Consider the following 19,985-nt stretch of genomic DNA (forward strand, 5'->3'; position numbering starts at 1 on the left):
TAAACAGACTAGTAGTCGGGGGCAGATTGACAAAGTCCAATCCGGAGGTGGCAGTAACTGACATCACTCTGCCGGCTCCCCGTCTTTATGCCAGTGGAGGATCTGGCCCCTGTGTGCTTTTGCTTTCCTTCCCGAGCCAATCCACCAGGAGCCAGGCAGGCAGGCTTCAGCCAATCTTAGCTGTGATGATTCAGGAAGGCTGCAATTTTAGCATCAGCCAGCGCACAGCTGACCCGCAGAACCTGTTTGCTGCATTTCCGTGCAAGGAGGAGACGTGCAGAGATTGGCGGCAGAGGGCATCTGATCACTTTCAAATTAAAGAAAAACAGCAACGGCAGAATGTGCTTTCCGACCCTCCTTGCTTCGCTTTTTGTGCGTGCACACCATCTCCAGATACATTAACGGCCCACCCATGTGTTTCCATGACAACTGCAGCCAGGGCTGCTCACATGAAGGATGGCATCAAGGCTGTATCCATGTGCCAGGTTGTAGAGGGTGGGGGAGCTAAGGGTGGGCTGGATTTTGTGAGATTGGAGGCATGAGGCTTCAGCAGATGTTGGCTCCAAGGACCCAGGATGTGTTTGTGGCACTCAGGCAAGGCAGATTTTAAGGAGGGATTGGCCCACAAAGGACCAAAGATCCCATCCCCGACCCCACATCATCAGTAATAAAAAATACACTCAAAACGCTTCACAAAGGAAGTCACTATCACCCCCATTTTTAGGGCTGGCTAGAAAACAAATTCTGTTTCGTGGGGGGAAAACACTGAGGTTTCGACATTTGTTTTTGTGCCTAGGCAGAATGAAAACGCGATTCTGAATATTTTTGTGAAAAACAGAGCGAGAACCCAGAACAGCCAAGAGCCCAGCAGCTCGGGTACTCCGCTGGGATCTGCAAGATGCAGAGCAAGACAGATCCTGTTCTAAAAATCAGACAGAGCTATGACTTGAACTGGAATGTCCCACGTCTCCGGTAGTGCCCAAACCACCACTCTGCTGGCAGGACACGCACGCTGGCTGAACGGATCCATTCCCGCAAACAGGTTTGGGTTTTTGACAAACTGGCATTTTCTGACCAAAATAAATTTTCTTGTCAAAAAATTCCCGACCGGCTCTAAACCTATCTTATACATGAGGAAACAGAGGCACAGAGTGGGGAAACTGACTTGCCCAAGGTCACCAGCAGAACTGCAAAGAAAATTCCAGTATCCCAGCCCAGGACCCTATCCACTAGGCCCCAGGCTATGGCAAGGAACTCATGAGCAAGGACACACACACACCCCTCAAATAGGACACGCACACGCCCCTCAAATACTCATAAGCTTTGAGCAAGTTATTCAAAATCTTAAATCCTGATCCTGACATGGGATTTGCAGAATCAGCTTAAAAAAACAAATCATGATGTTTTGGGACCGACTCATGATTGGCTTTTTATACAAAATCATAAAAGTTGGCTTCTTTTCTTTTGCCTTCTGAAACTCTACAGATGCACTGGGCAGGGAGCGTGGGTTACACTTTCAAGCTTTTCTGTGCAGCCACTGGGACTAGACACTCTCTTGTTTTAAAATGAAGACTGAGATTTGTCGTGTCAGCACGTGACTCCAGCAGCTGGGGCTTTAAGACACAATGTTATGGGTGTTGATGGAATCATGAGAGCTCACAACACTGATTTTGCAACTAGCCCAATGCAACATCCTGGCATTTAACCACTTGCTGCTTTTCGGGGGAAGCTCAGGCACTTGATTTCACATATAGGGTCTGATTTACATTTGCACTAAAGTCCTTTACATCACTCTGGCAGACTAAAGGGGCCTTAAAAGGTAAGTCTACACTGCACAGCGAGCCCAGGCTCGGACTCAGGTTTAAGCTCATGCCCAGCTTCCGTCCACACACAAATCAGTTCGACTTGGACCCAAGCACTGTCCTTGTGCAGCGTGGATGCAGGTTGAGCCACTGATCCAAGTCACAAGGTCTGCATTGTGCAATACAGACGCGTTAGCAGGGTTGTAAAATCCGGGTACAGCAATTCTAAGCCCAGGTTTACAATGAAGCGTGGACCCTCAAGCGTGGGCTTGGAAACATCAACTCCACAAACCCGGGTCCCACAGACTCAGGTTTACAATGTGGTGTAGACATACCCAAAGTGAGAGCAAGGATCTGGCCTGTGATCAGTTTTTGTTTGTTTGTTTTTTAAATTAAAGAGTTTATAAAGATGAACTAAACGTTTGTTTCATTCATAGCTATCGATCCCCATACACGCCCACTGATCACAGTACATGCCCTACTATATCTATCCATCGCTCTGTCTAGCTCACCTGAAAACCTCTCTCAGCACCTAACAAGGCTGCCGTGAGGCCTTTTAATCTTCAACATAAAACTCAAAGGCCAGGGAGAGGGTTAGAATTATGGTACATTAGGCGCTGTGCTGGGGGCTCGACATGGGAAGTTAATGACCTTTTGTCTCTCCTGTCTACAGACAGGCCTCATTTGCATGTATGCGGTTGGAATAATTGAGCTCCTATTTAGAGGACGTGGCTGGACCTGCAGCTAGCCCATCTCCTGCTGTGCATTGCATTATAGCAGTGAGGCCACTCCTGCTGTCCTTTAAAACCACATGGGCTAGCCCCTGAAGGTAAGAAGGGAGTCGCTACCAGAGAGAGAGCTCCCTGAGCGCTAGCGTGCTTTTCAAATCATGATGCATGAGCGCAAAGCATTGCGTGCCCAGAGGCTGCACGCCTTGTGGTGGCTTCCCATGGAAGGCCCATTGCCCTGCACCTTGGGCCTGAATCTAATTTACATTAAAGCACCTTCGCACCCTTCAGCAGCGCTCAGGGTGGCTCAGATCCCCAACTATTGTAAATTTACAATTCAGGGAAGCGTTCTCGGTACACATTGCCAGAGGACTTCACGCTGAGAAGTCGAGAGATTTGCTCGAGGTCCCACCGGAAATGCAGAGGCAGAGATGGGGGTGGGGGGGCTAGAGCACTGGTGCATCTTGGCACAGAATAGTCTAGGTTCCTGAGGGCTGTAGTAACATGGTCTCCTTCCGTTTTGGGTTTGGTGTGCCGGTGCCGAAGGGTGTCGGTGGCCTGTGAAATACAGGAAGCCAGATTAGCTGGTTCCTTTTGGCCTTAAACTCTCTGACTCTAATCTCAAACTCTTCCAAAAGTATTGATGGCCCTAATTCTCATTTACACAACCTGGAGGGGCTTTAAAGTGGGCACAAATTACCGCTGTATTCGGGTCTGGGCCACATGCACAGCTCGGAGCAGGGCAACCCTTTCAGTTAGGAGGGTGATTTTTAACAGCTGCAGTTACGTTGGTACAACCTCTAATGTGGATGCAGAGAGACCGATATTGAAGGTGCCTAATCATAGAAGATTAGGGTTGGAAGAGACCTCAGGAGGTCATCTAGTCCAACACCCTGCTCAAAGCAGACCAACCCCAATTAAATCATCCCAGCCAGGGCTTTGTCAAGCCTGACCTTAAAAACTTCTAAGGACGGAGATTCCACCACCACCTTCCAAGGTAACCCATTGCAGTGTTCACCACCCTCCTAGTGAAATAGTGTTTCCTAATATCCAACCTAGACCTCCCCCACTGCAACTTGAGATCGTCTGTCATCTGCCACCACTGAGTACAGCCGAGCTCCATCCTCTTTGGAACCCCGCTTCAGGTAGCTGAAGGCTGCTACCAAACCCCCGCTCCCAGGTTAGTTGATTCTCCTTCCCATACAGGAATAGCTATACTGGTATGAAACACCTTTCTAAGGCTATAACTGTATCCACACGAGGGAGGTGGTAGCGTTTTAATGATACCAGTGTAGAAAGGGCAGTACAGTGTGGGTGTCGTTAGTTACACCTAGCTAGGCTGCCAGCGTGGTGGCAGGCCCAGATACTCCCCAGGAGGAGTTAGGCATGTAAATACCTTTGAGGATCTGAGCCCTCAGGTCAATGAGAATCAGCTCTATACATCCCTACAGATCTGCCTGAGCACGAGCAACTCCTGACCAAGTTTCTTCCGAGGGCAGGAAAAAGATCCAGACCCGATTCTCATTCGCACCGAGGCCCCATTGTTGCAGGCTGGTGTCCCTTTCCACTGCCGGTGAGAATTTACCACTGGGAGAGAAAACACTTAACAATAACTCCTCTTTTTTATGATCCCTGTGTTCGGCTCTGGGAAGGTGGCTTTGCAGTGAACGCAAGGCCTCGGACAAGCAGAGCTGTCAGTCCAGCTGGGATCTCTCAAAAGATTGATTGTTTAAGGACAAAAAAAAAAAAAAACCCCACAAACAAAAGAGAAAAGGAACTTATGGACGTAGGCTAAGGGGCGGGGTAACGGGGGGTGGGGGGGGGTCAGACGAACCAAGTTAAAATTCCGACAGAACGTGCAGTTGAACTATAGAGTCTAGACAACCATTCATAGACCAGGCCCCAATTGTTTCATAGCCACTATTGTCTTAATTAACCATTTTAGCTGAAATGGGAGCAGACAAATCTTTTCTTCTCCATTCTTCTCCCTCTTCTGCTGCACACTCATGCAGACAAACACGCAGCCAAGTCAAGTGCCTTGATTTAAAACATACACACCCCCCTCTTTCTTGGGCCATCTTTGCTAGGTTCCTTGAGAAACAAAATTACTCTTGCAAGAGAAGCAGTGGAGAGTGGCTAGTTCGAGGTAGGGAAAGAAATGCAAATTTCCCTCATGATGTGAACAGGAACAAACAGGTTGATTCTTTTAATCTCCTAATGGGCTTAATAAAGCATTATTGCAATGCAAATTTTATTTGAATGCTTATACGTATTTTATTTGATGTGCCGGTAATTTTAGTTGGCTGAACAATTGACTGCTTTGTTTTATTGGAGGGTTTTTTCTTGGTCCTGTGTTACTATTTGAAAACTCTGGGAATCTTTTGCAAACCGTGATTTTATTTTGGGGGTGGGAGGGTCTAAATAATAATCTGAGGGCTAAATTCTACTCTTACTGATGCCAGTGTAAATCCAGAGTAAAGGCAAGGCCCTGGATACTCCATTGCCCTGCTGCTTGGCCTGAATTCTTGTTTACACCATGGCCCCTTGACACCACTCCCTTAGATAAGATGCAGTTCACACTTCTACTCCGTTTAAGGCCCCATTGCACTCATGGGACCTTAGTGTAAATGGGAATCAGGCCTTTAGCATCGTAGTTTACCCCAGTGCAAAGTGGGTGGGCTTGATTCACATTGAGGCCCTTTTACACAGCCCTGGTGGCACCAAGGGGACTTAAATGGGGGGGGGGGAAGAGAGAGGAAAGGGACCTTCACACGAAGGAGAGCCCCTGCCCTACAATTCTGATTTGCTTGGCTTTTGCACTCCATTTGCCCCTATGCAATCACTGCCCTGTCACAGCCCCGGGCAGATGTTTACACCAGTGCAAAGCAGAAGCAGAACTAGATTAGAATTGGCAACGATCAGCGCGTGCTTTGCAATAGCGTCGATGCCTGCACAAGATGCAGAGGAACGGAGGATCGAGCCCCCGCTGTCCCTGCACAGAGCAGCAGGGATTGGAGGTGCAGTTGGAAGGACAGTGTGAGAAAGTCAGACCATCCCGTGGGGTTCCTGTCACAGCCCTCTGCAAGCCTGATCCAAAGCCCAAAGAAGTCAGAGGCAGGGCTCCTCATCACACCCTCTGTTTCTAACAATACCATGGACAGCGCCTCTTCCAGCATCTCTGAAGGCTGCACAAGAACATGGGCGCACCTCAGAGGCAGAGGAAGAAAGGAAGGATGGCCCAATGCTCAGGGCACCAGCCTCTTACTCAGGAGTCCCCTCCATCTGTCCTATAGCTGTAAATTATGCCAACTTCATAGACTTCAAGGTCGGAAGGGACCATCATGATCATCTAATCCGACCTGCCCATCGTAGGCTACAGAATCTCACCCACCCTCTCCTGTAATAGACCCCCTAACCTCTTCGCACTGACAGGGCAAATGTAAACAAAGGGACTGGCAGAGTGGGTCAGACCCATGTCCATCTAGCCCAGCATCCTCTCTGGCAGCAGTCAGCAGCGCATGCTGCATAAGAACATAACATAAGAACGGCCAGACTGGGTCAGACCAAAGGTCCATCCAGCCCAGTATCCTGTCTACTGACAGTGGCCAATGCCAGGTGCCCCAGAGGGAGTGAACTTAACAAGTAACGATCTAGTGATCTCTCTCCTGCCATCCATCTCCACCCTCTGACAAACAGAGGCTAGGAACACCATTTGTTACCCATGCAGAGGAAGGTGCAAGAACCCCCACAGTAACGGACATGGGATAATCTGTATCTCTAATAGTTGGAGAGTTTCTCCAACCCTGAAGCAAGATTTATGAATTTTGGAAGGGAAAATCAAAATGGAACACAGTCAGCCACCCCTCCCCAAAATCTGAGCTTTGCCCCACCGTCCGCCCCACACCACCTCCCTCCAGGATCCGCTCCGGCCTAGCCAGTTCAGTGGCAGTAATTAGCCAAGTGCGTTGATAATGCAACAGGCAGCCACTGGGTGGCCCTAATGGATAAACACGTCTCTTTGGACTCCTTGGAAGCCTGCAACCCTCATTAACATACCAATGAGGAGACATACAAGCGAAGGGCCTGAGATAAATGGGTGGGAGGAAGCTTAGATAAATTTTTGGTAGGGAGTAAGGGAAGAGGGGGTTGCATGAACTCTCCCCGAGAGACTGAATAGCCTCCTGGAGGTTAACTCCTTCCTTCCCTTCAGGAGACCCCCTCCCCTCAGCCTCTGTGCTAAACTGGGAGAAGACCACCTTGTTGAAGGGTGAGCGGCTCTTCAATCTCAAATACCCATCACTGTAATCCTCCGGGAGCAGGTTTTTCCTGGCACTTAGTATCTAAAACAGGGCTGGATTTTCCAAAGAGACCCGCTGCCACTCGCTGGCTCTGTGACTTAATGGGAGCGACGCTAATTTACGCCAGCCAGGGAAGCCAGCCCTCTGTGCTTGCAGAACCCTTTCTATCTCAGGCTCTCGAAGCAATGTAGGAATTAACTCAGCCACGCAGGGCGGTACCATGGGTAGCACCAGCCACGTTTTACAGATGGATAATTGAGGTGCAAGTCCTACCTTGCTCAAACTTGCATGAACCTCTGCTAGGACTCCTGCCTCCCTCCCTTTGCCTACTCTTCCCTCCCCCCTTCCCTCTCCCCAAAGCAGAGCTGAGCCCCCAAGGCACTCAGATCTTGGACTCAGATCGAAGCTGGCTCTGCCACCCACTCTGTATCACCTGGGGCACTTACATTTACTTAAATCTCTTGGACCTCAGCTTCTCCATCTGCCACTCAGAGATAGTAGGAGTCCTTTCATCTGTGCTCTCGATTGAGATTGCGAGCGGTTAAGAGCAGGAGGAATTATCTCTCTGTGGATGTACGGTACCTAGTCTCCCTTGAGGTCTCCAAATACTACTGCAATAGTAATGATAAATAATAACGTACAAGCCTTGACATCCCGGATCATGACCTCTGGGACCGGTTTCAAATGCATTCGAGCACCCAGCAGCTCCCACTCGGGCTTGATTACACCAATACCCAGATGCATGCAGGAGGGATGTATTCATCCCAGCTGGGGCATTTCCCAATCTCTGCAAACCTCCATCATTCATTCAACCCTCGGTCTTTCTTCTGAGGCTGGCACCACGATTTTCAAGAGCGACTAGTTGCCAAACAGAAAAATTAAGAGAGAAATCATTTCAGGCTGACCCCAAATGAACTTTTCCCATTTTTTTTCCAGCAAACTGAAGTTAAAAAAAAAATAAAATGCATGTCATGGGGGACAAAATGTTTCGTTCGACCCAAAACAAAAAGCTTGTTTTGTTTGAGGGTTTTTTCTTTAAAAAAAAATTGTGTAAAGAACACAAAATGAAAAGTCATTTTGAATGGAAAAGGGGAAACATTCTGTTTCAAAAATATTTTGAAATTTTTTGGGGGGGGAATGGCACAAAATTTTCTAAATATTTTGATCAAACAAAATCTGCATTTTTCTGAGAGGGGGAAAAAAGTCTCACCCATAAAGTGTCACTCAGGTCTTCTGGTGACCCAGGACTAAAGGCCCCATAACCCATTGCTAATTCACTCCCCCACGCCTCAACTGCCTTAGGGGAAACACTGTCGTAGCCAGCAGAGCTCAGAATGGTCTCCGTCATTTTGTGCAAAGGTGCAAACCTGATTGCAGGAGAAAGAAATTAGTGACAATTATAATCACCGTGGCGGGCTGCGGTTCACTAATAGAAAAATGTCAGTTTGGCATGATAAATGCCACGAGACGAGCTCAACAAAATAAAGAGAGCGTGTGCATGCTTCTTTGAGAGCAACTCTGTTGGTTCCCATTGGCAACTAGGTTTTGGAACGGAGCCAACACTTCTACTGGTTCTGCTGAATCCCAGGGCTGTTGGTCTCTCCCCAGTAGGCGCCAAGGGAGACCAGTTGAAAGATTTGAATGGAGGACGTTAGAAATTCCACTAAGGTGATCTAAGCTTGGCATTGCAGCTGCAGTTTAAAGTAATGGCCATGTGGTCTAGTTCAGGGTTTCTCAACCTCTTTGCTACCAGGGACTAGCTTGCTGCCTTCCTAAATAGCGTCAGGGAGATCTCACAGACTGGGCATGGGGAAACACTGGCTTGTAGATAGGGGTGCTGCATTTTCCCCTCCAAATAGTGGGGTTCTGAAGGTGGAAAATTTCCAGGTGGCAGCAAGGGTCTGGAGCAGAGCAATGAGTTGATGGGTCTGGATCTCTCCAACTGCAGCCATGCCCATGGCTGCTGATAGCACAAGCGGTTTTCAGAGGTCACCAGGGTGGGAGGGTGTGGATGATGGCTGGGGCCTTGTCCCTGCCCCCTTATCTGTCCCACATTGTGTTGGCGGAATGGTGGATGCCCACATCTGCCCCAGTTCCAGGCTCGAGCGCTGAGCTGGCAGATGGCGTGGCAGACAATCTGTCTCATCCCAAACAATCACCCCTTGCCCACGGTGGGAACGATTAACGTGGAGAATTTAAAACACTGCCACTCAGTGCATTGTGTTCATTCACTGCTCTCTGAATCACCAGAGAAAGAGCCCTGCGCCCTGCCAAGGGGAGAGAGGGCACCGTAGCGTGGTACCCCAGATGAGGTAGCAAAGCCCTTTGTCAGGATGGCATCTTCCACCCAACTCCACCTTTCATGCCAGCCCAGCAGACATGCCCCCCTGCATCGCTGAAATGGACAGATCTCAGACAAAAAAGGATTTCCTTCCCCCCCCATTTCGATTCTTCTTTGTCACTCTGATCATAAAACTGAGCCAGATCCCCAACTGGGGTAAATCAGGGGAGCTCCATCACCGCCAAAGGAGCTACACCTATTTACACCCGCTGAGCATCTGGCCCATCAACTCCAGTGGAGCTGGGCCCATTCACACCAGCTAGGGGTCTGGCTCTCTGTACTTACAGACCCTGTCAAAGGAGCTCAACCCATTATATGAATTAATTTTGCATCACAACATCCCTAGCAGAGCGGTACCAGGCACTGCATTAGCTACATTTTACAGATGGGTAACTGAGGTGCATGTTCTAACCTTGATAAACTTGCATCAGCCTGTACTAGGACTCCCCCCCACCCCCAGCCAGAGAGGAAGGGTAGCCTTGTAGGTAAGGAATTGGTGTTGGACTCAAGAGATCTGCACTCAGTTCCTGGCTCTGCTACTAACTCCCGGCATCACCTGGGGCAGTTCACTTAAAATCTCTCTGGGCCTTAATTTCCCAATCTGAGCTAGGACACCTTCTCCCATCTATGTTGTCTGTTTAGATTGTAAACTCTAGAGGGCAGGAATTGTCTCTTTCCATGAGGATGTGCACTACCTTGCACAATGGGGACTTGATCTCACTTGAGGTCCCCAAATAGTACAGCAATAGTAACGATAAATAATCACTTTCAAGCCTTGACATCCAGGATCATAACCTCCTGGACCTGATTCTCCAGTGCCCTGCATCTCCTGAAGTCATTTCCACAAGTGTGTGAAGCGGGCATAGAATGAAACCAGGTCAGAATGTTGGCTTTTTGCACTCATGAATGACTGGGCAAAGAGCAGGGTAAAACAGAATCAGGCACCTGGACTTCAGTCGTTGATTTCCCTAAAGTAAAGTCATACTCTGAATGGGAAACCCCCATCCAAGATCAGAAATCAGCTCTCACAATGCAGAGTCTGCGCTCACTTGCATTGGTGGGAATCCGCAGACTAATGCTAACACAGAACCAGAATGAGAGATGGATCCCAGCCCCTAATCCAGACAAACATAAGAGGCACTGGTTTTCAGCTTCAATGCTGTTTTAAGGTAGAGTGATCTGTAATTTTAGAAATGAAGGTTTGAGCGGTGATTTAGTCATCGTGTAGAGGTACCTATACAGGGAATAGATTTCTGGTAGTAGAAAACTCTTTAATCGAGCAGACAAAGTCATAAAGAGATCCCAATAGCTGGAACCTGAAGCTAGATAAATGCAGGCTAGAAATAAGGGGCAACTTCCTAACAGCCATGCTAAGTAATGCTTGGAAAACTTCCCAAAGTATGGGGTACATTCTCCATCATTTGAAGTGTTTAAATTCAAGATTGGACATCTTTCTGTAGACAGGTCTTCTAGCTCCACCACAAGATAGGGGCTTAATGCAGGGACTGTTGGATGAAATTCTCTGGCCTGTGCTGTTCAGACTGGATGATCACAATGGTTCCTTCTGGCTTTAAAGATCTAGAAACTCACTCGTGGATACGCTTCAGAGTAGCAGCCGTGTTAGTCTGTATGCTAATTCTGCTGCTGAATTACAATTTGTTGTGCTTATTATTTAAACAGAGATGGGCCTGACCCACAACAAGAAGTCTGGCTGTGGCAGACTACAACAGCCAGACTATCCACTAGAGTAGCAAGATGCAATCTGGAGAGTTTAAAAAAATATCATACCAAGACTGAGTTAAAAAACAAACACACCAACCAAGGACTATCTTCCAGCACAGAACTCCAAGGTCTCCTTCCTCCAGCAACTCTGACTACCAGCCCTAGGCTAGGGCATTTTATAAAGGGATTCCCTACCCAGAACTCTTTGCTGGGAAGTCCCGCCTTTGTCTCTCTGGGTGATTGACTGCCCATCAAGCCAATCAGCTCGCTTTTCCGCACTGCTGGTTCTACATAAGCATCACTCTGAGCCCCTCCAGGCAGCTGAGTTTTGGATCTAGAGCAAACTTTGCAGTGTGTGCTGTTCTCTATTGCTGGCCCACACCGGTACCCACAAGCCAAAGCACATTCAAACTTTCATCTGAATCCCTCTCCCAACTCTGTGTCTCAGCACCATATCCCTTGTTTTAGAGCTTGTGTTTGTTTCCAGTCACTACAAGCATGGGTGTTAAGGGAAGAATGTTGCCATATTGGATATATAGGCAAGGCCCTGCATACGGAGCTGCTTGAAATCCATCAGCTTCTGTTCATATGGCAACTTCATGTGTCTTTGCACCCACTACCCTTTGAATTCTGCATGGTTATTCACCATAACCAGTGTTGTGTCTGTCTAGATAGCTCAAGCACTTATCCCCATCACATCTGAGCGCCACACAAGCTGGAGTGTATTTATCCATGTGAGTGCCACAATCCCCGTGGTCCAGATGGAAAACTGAGGTTCAGTGACTTGGCCAAGATCATACACTCTGTATCAGAGCCAGGAGTTGAACGTAGCTCTCCAAAGTCTTACGCTAGTACCCAGCCCCCTGCACCAGCCTGCTGCTCCTAGGGCTACCAGCTGCTCCCTAGGTAAACTGTAAATCCCCCAGCCTCCCTCCCAACTTCCCCAGGGTTCATCTGAAAGTCGGTCCAATCTTGCCCTGAAAGTTCACAAATCTTAGCCAACAGGTAGGAATGAGTCTAAGCCACAATCCTGAATCCAGACCCCAGATCTGGAGCTGAACTCCATGCACCTAAATGTTAATTTACACTGAGGCCCCTTTAGACCACTCAGGCAGCATAAAAGGGTCTTACACCCCAGTCCTGTTTGTCTTATCCCAGTCTCGTAAGACCCAAATCCACAAAGGCATTCAGGCTTGTAACTTCCATTGAAATCACTGTCGTTGGCAGTATAGTTTTAGCCATGTCGGTCCCAGGATATTAGAAAGACAAGGTGGGGGAGGTAATATATTTTATTGGACCAGCTTCTGTCGGGGAAAGAGACAAGCTTTCAAGCATACACACATAGGTCCCTTCCTTATTTAAGCAGCTGTACATCACTGTAGGATGCTGTTATACCAGGCTGCCTGACAGGTTCCACCCCTGAGCTGGATGAGGCAATTTCAGCAGTGGGCAAAGTGATTCCTATATAGACACACACTTTGGGATCCTTTGGAACGACAGGTGTTGTACTCATCAAAATCCACAGGACTTTGTTGAGCACCATGGGATAATAGCAGAATAAAGTCCCCCCCGTGTTCATTCTCAAACCAACCTGCATGTCAGGATTCAAGCTACCATGAAGCATTATGCAACCGGCACTACTGCTGGTACCATCGGACTTCAGGGGAGCCAGGGGGTTCTGAACACAGGACCTCCATGGGATCAGGGAGGATTCCTCCTTCCAAAGAAAACGTGTCACAGATACATCCAGTAGCCCTGTTGCTAAGATGATAGTATATTGCGGTAGCATGGCCCAGTGGTTAGGGCCCTAGACATGGGCTCTCTCCTGTGCTTGGCGACTGACCTGAGATGCAACCTTGGGGGAAGTCACTGTGTGCCTCTGTTTTCCCCTTTGCCTGTCACTCTGCTTTAGAATGGACACTCTGGGGGGCAGGGACTGAGAGGAAGGACGGGGCAGTAGTTAGGGAATTAGCCTTGGACTTGGGTGGTCAGCATTCGAGGCCCAGCCCTGCTGCAGGCCTCTTGTGTGACTTTTTGGCAATGGTTCAGCTCTTTAAAGGTATTTAGGTGCCTAACTCCCATTGGCTGATTTCAATGGGTCAGGCACCTAAATCCCTTTGACAATCTGGGCCTTAGCTTCTCCGTGCCTCTATTTTCCCACCTGTACAATGAGGCTGACAGAACTGCCCTACCTCCCAGGGAGTTGTAAAGATAAATATGCTAAGGGGACTCAAGTGCTATGGAGGCCATAGAAGTAACTAAGACAGGTAGCCTGTCACTTGTTATGGGGAGGCCCACACCTCAGTGGAGGCCTCTAAGAACCAGCTTAATGCAAAACTAATATTTCGTCTGCCTGATCTGATCAGGTTAGTCTCATTTGATCTTTGGAAAACTCCTCTAATCACCTTGTAATTGCCACATCGTTTTAAATGAAGACGCCACAAACATTTTCAGCAATCCACGTTTTATTTTTGGCAATTTTTTTAAGTAGAAGAAAGGCAGTCGTAAAAAAAACCACAACCCACATTCTGAACAAGACAGAGGCTGAGAAAACATGAACAGGGTCCCCACGCTTTCCGCTGAAGTGCCTTCATTTCATTATCATTAAATTTGCCTAGTAATTAGATTTCCGTGCATGAATATTTAAAAAAAAAAATGTAACAGACAGGCTGTCAAAAAAAGCACGACGGCATCAATTTGATAATTTTTCAGACAGACATTCAGAAGCAATTAACGCAGATTTCCAGGTTTTTAGGAGTTTGCTGCTCTTTATTTCTTTGATGATCAAATTCTTTCTTTCCGGCTTGCATCCTTCACCTGCAAATCAGAAGGAGACAAAAACACTCTAAATATCAACACTTCAATTTTTTTTTAAAATGCTTTACCAATAGATTAAAGGGATCTCAAGATCATTTTTTCCCTTTATCCATCCATGCCGCAGGGCTTGCTTAACATGCTAAAAGCACTGTGGTCTTCCCCTGCCCCACATCCTTGCTAAACCAAGGCAGGCATGAGGTTGGGTCATATATTAGACCTCCCCTCTCCTGCAGGACCAGATTAAATTAAGGTTGCATGAAGCTTCTGTCTTGATCTTCAGGCATTTCTGCTGAAAACAGTGATTTTGATCATTATTTGCATAATTGTACAGTTACGTATTCACCGGCTCTCTAATTATACAATCTGTGTTCGACACCACTCCAGACAGGGAAGAGGCATGCCATGGGCATACTAAACTCTATGTACCTACCTCTGGACTCCAGCCTGGAGTCTAATATCCCCCAAGCCTGGATATTAGGGCACACACCGGAGTGGTTGGTTTGCCCTGTGCTGTTCCCACAGTGCTATTCCATGCTACTGGGTGAAACCATCCACCATTGTGCTGTAGAGTCACATTGTTTGACAATCCCTGCCCTGAAAAGCTAAATAGACAAGGGGTGGGAAAATTATTATCCCTGTTTTACAGCTGGGAAACCGAGGCACAGAAAGATTAAGTGACTTGCCCAAGATCACACAGGGAGTGGCAGGGGGCAGGAATGCAACCCAGATCACAAGAGTCCCAACCCAGCGCTTTAACCATACGATCACCCATCCTATCAGGGTCCAAAGGCCACTGGAGTCATATAAACATGGCCTCAGCTGGCCAAACCATATTGGCCTTCCACACCAGCCTATGCACAGCTGGCTTGAAGGTCCTCTCCACAGTTCATAGGGACAGTGAAAGAACTGTTTAGCCAGCGGGTCCCTCACACAGCCACTGAAGTACCGTGACTTTCACCTGGGCACATAGGACCACTGCAGCTGCAAGGACAGCACTATGGGAGAAAGCTTAGCTCTGGCGAAGTCACTGGGAGCGACTCCAGTTGGCACCAGCTGAGGATATGGCATGTGCTCACTTTGCCCACGGTCAGCATCCGGCCACAGAGACCTGGTGCTCTCTCGCTGATCATTCCCACCAGAGCCGGGCTCAGGGTGAAGAATTTATTCCCTGCATTTCACTCTTTTTTCTATCTGCAATTTTCTCGGAAGGTTTCACCCAAGAATTTCCTGCAAATAACTCATGCTTTGGAGAGGTTCATTGTAACAGCTTGATAGTCCAGCTGTTTTGATTGGATGCAGAGGTCACATGTGGTGGTTCCAGTCCAATTGGAAGCAGGTGTCTGCCGCCCAAACAGAAAATTTGCTTTCTATGAATATGAATAAATAATGACTTTTATGAATATTAAGAGTAAATAATGTATTGGCTTAAAATTCACTGTTTCCACTTACTATTGTTTTCTAATACAGTAGCACTGGGGCACCATTGTGCTGGGCACTGTGCAGATACATAGTGAAAGACAGCCCTGTCCCAAAGAGCTTACAATCCAAATAGAGCCAGACAAAGAGCGAGAGGGGAAACTGAGGCACAGAGCGACGGAGTAACTTCCTCAAGACCACACAGCAGGCAAGAGGCAGAAACAGAACCCAGGTCTCCTAGTTGCCGCATTGTCCACGGGCCCATGCTGCTTCACAAACTCTTCCTAAGAAACTGACTCCACAGGAGGGTCCGAGGAGCTGCGAGTTCAGTTCCCAGCTCCATCTGAGTCACTTTGTGACCTTGGACAAGTTACTGAATGTCTCTGGGCCTCTGTAAAATGGGGGAATAATCCTTTGACTAACTAGTTTGTAAATGCATTGAGCAGAGACCATCTCCGTTTCCTTTGGGCACATACAGCTCTCAGAAGAGCCGGGCAGAAAATCGTCAATGGGCCTTGTTTTCCATTGGACAATGCAGTTCTGTCGCAATCTGAATGCTTGGCAAAACAGCAGCAAATCCATTGAAATTTCATTGAGGTTGGGGAAAAAAAGAAGAGGGGAAATAATTCAGGCAACACTGAACCGGAAACGTTTTGATTTTTCCCTTTCAAAACAACTTTTGGTTTAGCCTTTTAAAAAAATAATTCTGTATTATAGTCTAATCATTAGATCCAATGCAATCTGTTCAAGTCAAAATAGAAATGAATCATTTTGATTGACCTGAAGTGATGTTTTCCCCCAGAATTTCCATTTTGTGAAGAATTTTGAAATTTGTAGGTTTTGTTCCTAATCAGAATCTCAAAAGCTTCCATGAAAAGCAATTTCCATTCTCTGCACAACTCTAGCACCTTGCACAACGGGGACCTGATTTTTGGTTGCTTCTGTAGCACCAATGATAAACAACTGTTATCAGAACCTGCATTTAAAGCCTTATCTACTTGATGATTTAGTTGGTGTTGATCCTGCTTTGAGCAGGGGGTTGGACTAGACGACCTCCTGAGGTCTCTTCCAACCCTAATATTCTATGATTCTATGACAAGAGCCCTGTAAACAAATTCTTCCCACATCAGTCCTTTTGTTGTGTCTTATGGCTTACGCAATTGACTGCCACATGGTTTACAGACAAGAGTTCAAATTCTGATCTCTGCTACTCTGGGGCAAATACGGATTAAATTCACTGACATTAACAGGGGTACGCTAGATTTACACTGACAGCAAAATTTAGCCTGTGGGTCCCACACTAGCACGTAGGACAGTGCAGGGCCGTGGACAGGTCATATAGCACATGCATTAGAAATGATCGTTCAGAGGGCGTACAGTTGGGAGAATGCAAGCATTTTGACCTGGGCAATGCGGATTTTTTTTATTATTATTTTGTGGACTTTTTTAAAAAGTTACACAAAGCAAAATAGAAAATCCTAGACTTCAGCCCAGGTCATGCCTCCCTGAAATCTCCTTTGTGAGGGCTTTAGCGGAAGGAGCAGGGGGTGGAAGCAGCTGGTACGAGTTAGTTGAGCACCCAAATGAAAAGCATGTGAGCAGATTAAAAAAAATATATATCAATCCTCCATTTGATGCAGAGGAAATCCCACTAATTATAAAGAAGGGGGTTATTTCCTGGAGTCGCTCTGTTTGAAGTCATCGCAACTAGTAATTCTTAATTACTCTACTTTATGGAATATGGAACATCAACCCCCGAGTCCTCTGGTGTAATGCTATGGCTGGGCTTTGCAGGTGTGGTTGTGATGCATGGCATGTACCTGTTTATTCAAATAAATGGCTTACCTGCTCTCCCATGAAACAGCAGGGAGGTATTTCAACCTGCTTTAAAAAGGGGGTTGTAACAAAAAGGAATCATTTGCCCGGGCAAGCTCCCCGATGACTGCCTGGTATGTGTGTATTCGCTGGGGGTCCCCCTTTGATTTAGCCACTGTCAGGACTCTTTTTTTGAAACAGGATGTTGCAAATAGAAACGGATCCCAGTAAAAGACACTAACCCTAAGCATAGAAAAAGGCCAGGCCCTTAAAAGGAAGGGTAGCCTTGTTGTTAAACTGCTGGATTGGGCTTTGGGGGTCAGGGGTCAATCTCTCACCTCCCTACACATTTCCTGGGGAAAGTCCCTCATGCCCAAACCCACAAAGGAACCTGGGTGTTGCCATGCTGAAAATCACAGCCTCTAACTTTGAGACGTCTTGCCACCCAGTGGAATCCACAAGCCCTGAGCTCAGGGCCCAGGCTCCCTAGGGAGTGAGGGGAGCTTCAGAAGGGGAGCCTCAAAATCCAGCATGTTACACCAGGCTCTGCCTAAGCTAGCCAAGGGGAGCAGCTGAAGAGAGGGATGTGACCCAAGCCCTGCTCCTCTCAGGGAGTTTGTCATCGAGCTCTGCTATATAACAACTCCATGGTGCACCCACATCTGGAATACTGCGTGCAGATGTGGTCACCCCATCTCAAAAAAGATGCATTGGATTTGGAAAAGGTACAGAAAAAGGGCAACAAATATGATGAGGGGTACGGAATGGCTTCCATCCGAGGAGAGATTAATAACAGGGACTTTTCAGCTTGGAAAAGAGAGGGCCAAGGAGGGATATGATAGAGGTCTATGAAATCATGACTGGTTGTGGAGAAAGTGAATAAGGAGGTGTCATTTACTTCTTCTCCTGACACACGAACTAGGGGCCACCCAATGAAATGAATAGGCAGCAGGTTTAAAACAAACAAAAGGAAGTATTTCTTCACGCAACGCACAGTCAACCTGTGGAACTCCTTGCCAGAGGATGTTGTGAAGGCCAAGACTATAACAGGGTTCAAAAAAGAACTCGGTAAGTTCATGGAGGACATGTCCATCAATGGCTATTAGCCAGAATGGGCAGGGATGGTGTCCCTAGCCTCTGTTTGCCAGAAGCGGGAAGACAGGATACTGGGCTAGATGGACTGACCCAGTGTGCCAGTTCTTATGTTTCTAACCCTCTCTTGAAGTCAGCCATCTAAGTCCTTTCATGGATCTAGGCCTCAGGGCTAGATTTTCAAAGGCATTTAGGAGCTGAATGACACATTGATATCGATAGGCATTAGGCACCTAATTTGCATAAGAGCTTTCAAAATTGCATCTGCATGGTTAAGTGGCAAAATACTTTGAAAATCTGTCCCCTCCCCCTCCCCCCCGGGTCTCCCTATGCTTCCCTCCACAGTCTACAAAAAACGGAGATGTGCCCTTCCTTCCCATGCTACCAATTTAGGCCCTGATCCAGCAAAGACCTGCACCTGGTACTGAACATTACCCATGTGATTTCAATGGGACTATTCACAGTGAAGAAAGTTAACCACATGTACAAGTCTCTCCAGGATCAGGGCCTTAGATTATAAGGATAACAGGCCACTGACACTCTGCATTTGTGTATGTGTGCTTGGACCGAGACTAACACAATGGAGCCCTGATCTGGGTTAGGGCCTCAGTTTGCCATCTTAATAATAAAAGAAGAGTGGATGCTGGGTCTTCATTTTTGGATGCATAGCACCAACTCCAAGCATTCAGCTATTATGAGCCAGGCCCCAAGAAATCCTGAGACTGGCCTTCAAATCATGAGATTTTAAAGGTTCTTTTTACTTGCTGTCCGGTGCTGGAGCCTTCAGGGGTCGCATCTTCTTTGCAACCACAAGGGCTAGAAACTTACTTTTAAAAAACAACTACCAGAAGCTGAGATTTTTCACCTACTCATCTGACTCCAGGAGCTGGGACTTTAAGAAAAGCACAGGGATCATAAAAGTTGGAAACACTGCTACACAGTGTCTTGGCTCATGGAGAAGTGGGTTATACAGGGCAACATCAGCATTTTATCTAGTTTGCTCCTCTGGATTTTCTTTGCTGCCACTAGGAGTTCTCTCCCGAGCAAATAACGAAATGCTACTTCAAAAATAAAAGGGGAAATTTGAAGCTACGTGCTGCTGCTTGAAATTCTGCACATGCCACGAAGCTTAAGGATTGTCCTACGAATGGCTCTTTCAAGTCATGAGGCATTTCAGACAGAAAACAAAACAAAAGAAAAAAGTATCCTTCCAAAGAAACACACTGGGGGAAAATTGATCGTCCGTAAACCAAAGGGTGGATTCATTCAGAAAAAACAAATGAACTCTTCCCTCAGACCAACTGTGGAATTGTAGGGCTGGATTTTTTAAAGGAGTCCCAGGTTTTGCAAGAACAATGAATTGTGCAGGTCTCAGTCAATCACAGGTGCAGTTCCAAGCATCTAGCTACCTGAATGGTCAGTACAATCAGGTATTCGAGACATTAATGACTTCTTAAGGGGAAGTGGAACAGAATCAGGCTAAGTGTTTGTAAAGTTCTTATAAATTCCATTTTCAACAGAATTTAGGCCTAGCTTCTGCTCAGATTTTTGTCCCAGTATAACTATATCAGGTAAGAATGTGATTTTTTTTTTTTTAATATCGATATACCCGTATTCCCCTTCCCCTATAGGAATAGCCGTATTCGTTTAAGCATTTGTACACCTATATAGCTGCAGCCATGCTATGTGGGGGTTGCATTGCTTTCACTGTACTGGAATGGTTAAAGTGACAACTTGTGCATATAAACAAAGTCTAAGTCATTTAACAATTAAGGTTAAAATTGTCAAAAGTCCCATACAAGGGAAAGAGAGGTTCCACGGAGAGGTAAACTGAGGCACAGAAAGGGGAAAGTGACTTGCCTGAAGTCACACAGCAGGTCAATGGCCGAGCTGGGGAAAAGCTCCTAAGAGTGACATGGTGGGTGGAGGTCATCTCTTTTATTCAACCAGCCTC

At 47.0% G+C, this 19,985-nt stretch overlaps 1 long non-coding RNA gene across 16 annotated transcripts in view; it reads right to left on the minus strand.

Annotated features, from left to right (window-relative positions):
• Positions 1-13,346: 13,346 nt before the first annotated feature.
• The window catches only part of LOC141977386 (uncharacterized), an 87,248-nt gene continuing 80,609 nt past the window's right edge, over positions 13,347-19,985 (minus strand). For all 16 annotated transcript variants that reach the window (XR_012636218.1, XR_012636219.1, XR_012636216.1 and 13 more), the window contains 2 exons: positions 14,139-14,310; positions 13,347-13,708 (listed from right to left, as the gene is read on the minus strand). This is a non-coding gene — a long non-coding RNA (uncharacterized LOC141977386). The remainder of the gene's footprint in view (positions 13,709-14,138; positions 14,311-19,985) is intronic.

The sequence above is a fragment of the Natator depressus genome, chromosome 24, assembly GCF_965152275.1.
Source record: "Natator depressus isolate rNatDep1 chromosome 24, rNatDep2.hap1, whole genome shotgun sequence".
NCBI lineage: Eukaryota > Metazoa > Chordata > Testudines > Cheloniidae > Natator > Natator depressus.